We start from the raw sequence: 5,014 nt of genomic DNA, 5'->3' as shown, positions 1-5,014 counted from the left end.
ACTGTGATTCATCACCTATATGATCTCTGAGCCAGTGATATGTTAAATGTGATGTGTTAAATCAGTGAAAATGTTAATTAGATTTTGGCAAGCCACAACCCTTCTGTGCCAGGACTAGCTCTCACAAATCATGCAGGGCCTTCAAATGCATCATATATTCTATAGCCTAGAAATTCTCAAATGAAAGATTCAGGAGAGATAAACTCACCCTTCAGGTGAGTCTGCCATCAAACTCTCTCTGGGTCTCAACAACTCTAAAGCAGAAAGTGGGCATCTAATTCATACAGATTTAAGAGGGGGGAAATTCTTTTGTCATCACTGGTGATTCACCACTCCAGGTTGACTTTTTCAGATAGGCAGAAATAGAGATAGGGTGACAGAGAGAAAAATACAACCGTGTAAGAGATCTAGGGAGTTAGTTCCCTTCTGTGGGTCTTATGCAAAATTCTCTTGAAAAAGTCACAACAGAACACACATGATAGGATGCAATTCCTAAATCTTCCTTTGTTAAGTTATGAGGTAGGGTTCAGGCTGAAATGAAACTAGAGAGAAGAAAAAACTCTGGGACAGGTTCCCAAGGGACCTAGAGAAGTTCTCAGAAGACCCCTGTGTGCACATCTTCTCCTCTTAAACTTTATACATGTCACACCTGGGCCAGTCTCCTACTGGCCAGTTGGAAACACCAGGTGTGTGTACCTTGCCCCAAACTCCTCCCTTCCACAGTGTACATCTTTTTGAGCTTGTTTGCACTTTCCATGTGCTCAAGCAATATCCTTGTGCCCCAATTCCACATGTGCAAACACAGCGAAAACAGTATGTGTCCTCCAGGGTGTTTTGCTATCCCTGTGCTGTCCTTCAACAGTACCAAAACTTCCCTCAGTGCAGTGGGGACTGGGCTCAAATCTGGGTTGTGCCCATGACAAAGTAAGCACACAGACTACAGAAGCTACCTGAACTGCTACAACATGTAACTGTCGTGTGTGTTTAATAGGGAAATAACAATGGGTCTCCATCAGAACCACTTGCAGCTTTTGGTTTCATCTGCCAGCAGCACCGCTACCCACTCCATCTTCATGTCAGGAATGGAAAGGAACATTGGAAAGCAGAGATGGGGGTGTTGGTGGAACAGCAGAATGGTGGGTAATTAGCAGAGGGGGAAAAGAGCCTCCTACCTTTTATCAGAGCAAGTATCAAATGCTGTTTGGCCCAAGTACATTTTGTCCTATTCTGTTTCTTATGCTAATTCAACATCCAGAGAGCAGCCTGCTACAAAAGTTGACTCTGCTTCCCAACTTCATTCAGCTTACCTTGAAAGGAGTATCATGTACCTGATTGTTCACTGGATTCCCTCTCCAAGAAACTGTAGGAGAGATCTTATCATGCTCTGGCTTTTCTAGAAATCAAAAGCACACTGCTTCTAAAGGGAGACATATTTCCATAAGAAAACGGCACAGAGTTCATATGAGACCACTGTTGGCAGGTCTTTCCAGCCCTAACACAAGCCTCAGAGGACTGGTTCAGAATCTTTATTGAGTGCTTACTGTATACGAGGCACTACAGTAATCAATTCCCAAGTCTCACTCACCTCACTAGAGAGAGGAAACAAACTTTTGTAGATTTGGAAACTGAAGACATGGAAAGATCAAGTTAACTGCCCCAAATCTCAAAACTGGAAAGTCTGACAGAGTCATGTCATACTTCCAGTCCTCATGCACTTATTTAGACACAACTCAATATTAATGAAAAAAATATCCACTCTCTATATGTCATCCTAGTAGTTCTCCCTTTTTAGGTTTACCAAGCCAGAAAGTATAAAAGAAAAGTTGCTGGTCATGGGTATGATGTGCAGGGGGGGCAGAGCACCAGTCTCCATCACCACACGTGTCCAAGTGATACTCTGGTTTCCTCTCTCTCTCTCTCCCTTCCTCTTCTTAATGACTAGACTAATAAATAGATAATTTCATTTATTTTCTTATCTTTATTATTGGATAGAGATAATCAGAAATGGAGATGGGAAGGGGAAGATAGAGAAGTAGAGAGACACCTGCAGCCCTGCTTCACCACCTGTGAAGCTTTCCCCCTGCAGGTAGGGACTGGGGACTCAAACTGGGGTCCTTGCACATCGTAATGTGCACTCTACCAGGTGCACCACTGCCCGACACATAAATAGATAATTTTAAAGGGAAGTTTTATAGGTAAACAGTGCAGTGTTTGCACAGAGGACTGGCATATGAGAAGCCCCAAATTCAACCTTCCTTGGCACCTGCCACCACCAATAACCAGAGCTGAGTGGGCATCAAACAAAAACAAGAACAAATAATAATAATAATCTCGTGATAAGATGAAGGTAGGAGGGCTCTGAACTCCAGCTCCAGAAGCACCCAGAGAAAGAGAAGAAAAAGTAGAGGGACATATGGAGGTAGTTATGTTGTCATGAGTGGCTTGGAGGGGAAGGGAGGATCGAACCAGGAGTAAAAGGTGGCAATTATGTATAAATGTGGACAGATAATTGTGGAGATGATGGTTAGCCCATGTCTACAACTTTAGGAGAACTGTGGTGGATTGCAGTGGGGAAACTAAAGATTCAGAACTCTGGTGGTAGGAATGGTGTGGGTTTAAACCCCTGTTGACATGGAGTTTTGTAAAATAAAAAATAAATTAATTAAAATAATAATAATATTCAAGTCTTCTCTGATTTCCTGTACTTATAGAGGGGAAAGTAGCCATATCTCTGCTAGCAGATGTCTACCTCTATCTCACTTAGTATTCTGATGAATACTATGTCATAGTTATACCCTATCCTTTCAGGAGAAGAAAAAAAAAGAGAGAGACAGAGAGAGAGAAGAAGAACTAAACAGTAACAGTGAAGAACACAAGATGGTAGAGTAAGTTTTTGAACTCAGGCCAACTACAGAATCTATCTGCCCTGCTAACCCAAATCCTACACTATATCACAGAATCACACCAGTGACGATGTGTCATTTCCATTCAGACAAGAAAGGCTTTTGATGCCACTGTATCCCTCTCTATGCAGTCTACACTTTGGACTCAGACAGATCTTCATCTGTGTGGCTATTTGAAGATGTGTGAAAAGAAAATTTCTTCAAGTAGTAACAAGTATCCCACCAAACACGGAAGAGCAATATTGACATTTATCAACAGCAATACTTACCAAGAGTAATAGTCATTTGTGTTGAATCAGGGAGGACATTCCTGTGGAACTATGCTGTGTTAGATCTCTGTCTTGACTTACTTGTGACTTCTGTTAAGTATTTTGATTCTCCTTTCCCTCCTCTCCACCCATGTTTACAGACTTCTACCACTCTGCAAGTACCCTACCCATCCCTCTCTCCCATTTCCTTGTTCTGCTGATGTATTCATGTATTCATAGGGACTACTCTATACTGGGTATAGCCAAGAAGAACAACAAAGGACTTTTTGGGTAGAAAATGGGGGTTGAAGGGCATAAAATTAATTCTAAACTCAAGAAAAGAGAAGCCCAGAGAATTCATACATAGTTGTGAGATTCAATGCCCTTTTCTTGACAAGAAGTAAGAACCATATTGAACTATAAAGATGAACATTGGTATGCTGCTTCCTGAACATACTGAACACCATCACAATCTAAAAAAATAAAATAGTATTTTAGACAGAATAAAGAAGTTATGGAACATATACTTCATGGAATACTACTATGCAGTAAAAAAAAGATGATGCTGTGTTCTTTGGGGCAAAATGGATGGAACTGGAGATGATTATGATTTGATTACAATATAAGAAGAGATGAAAGAAACTACCTGATGATTTCATGTAGAATAAATGTATGTAGAATCTAGAGAAGTGAAACACATGAACTTAAAAAAAAAAACAGAAGTAAGCATGCTGTTTCTAAGACTTTGTGAGAGGTATGGTGGTTATCATTGGGAGGGTAGGGGCACAGAGCTTTGGTGATGGGTGTGGTATAGACCTATACCCTGTAATTTTAAAATTATGTAAACTACTAACTTATTTACTAATCACAAATAAATAAAAGATAATAAAATAAAAACAAAGTGAGGTTTTAAAAAAAGTGTTGTGTTCTTTCCTCCTTCCCTTTTCTTGAATTTTATCTATGAATCTTATTAATAACATGTGCGTTAAACACATAGCTAAGGCTCACTACTCTATGGTGGAAATTATCTGGTACTTTTGAAAGACAAAAGCAACATATTGTTGTCTTTTCATAGAATCTACCTCAGCTCGTATTTTGCAGTTCCTAAGAGTCTTTTCATTGTCAGCCAGCCATCTTGGGGGACACTTCAGGTTGATGACCTCCACTTGCTAAAAGGAAACTGAGTCACATTTTTATTTTTATTTTTGGCCTCCAAGATTATCACTGGGGTGTGGTGCCTGCACCATGAGTCCACTGCTCCTGGAGGCCATTTTTTCTATTTTAGTCACTGTTGGATAAGACAGAGAAAAATTGAGAGGGGAGGGCCTTCTGGCTCTGAATTATTGTGCATAAGTAATTCAATTTCTCAGCTACCTTATGTTATAAATTACTACCTAACAGTTTTTCTACCTTTTTTTTTCCAGAGCTGAGGCCTAGTACAACCTTGATTACATCAGTAGCAGAGTATTTTATCATTCGGATAAAAGAGTGAGAGGCCCTAGAGCACCAGAGCTCTCTCTGGTGTCATTGGCACTCCCACTTGGTGTCAGGGCTAGAACCTAGGCCATATGCATGTCAAAGCTTGTGCTCTGCCCAGGCATCTTTTTAATCGCTATTTTTTAGATTAATTTTTATTAATTTCATATGAGAGAGAGAGAAGTCAAAGCACCACTTTGGTACATGGAGAGAGAGAGAGAAAGAAAGAAAACAAAATAAAGTATTTTTTAAATAAGAAGAAATGCTTTAACATGTTTACCTTAACACAAATAATCTGTTTTTTTTTTATACATATTTGTTTGATACATATTTCAGGTATAGGACTGTCGAACTTCAGTGTTTTTAAGTTTACAGTTATAAAAAAAT

The sequence above is a fragment of the Erinaceus europaeus genome, chromosome 14 (genome assembly GCF_950295315.1).
Source record: "Erinaceus europaeus chromosome 14, mEriEur2.1, whole genome shotgun sequence".
In the NCBI taxonomy this organism is placed as follows: domain Eukaryota; kingdom Metazoa; phylum Chordata; class Mammalia; order Eulipotyphla; family Erinaceidae; genus Erinaceus; species Erinaceus europaeus.
This window is presented reverse-complemented; position numbering follows the sequence as displayed.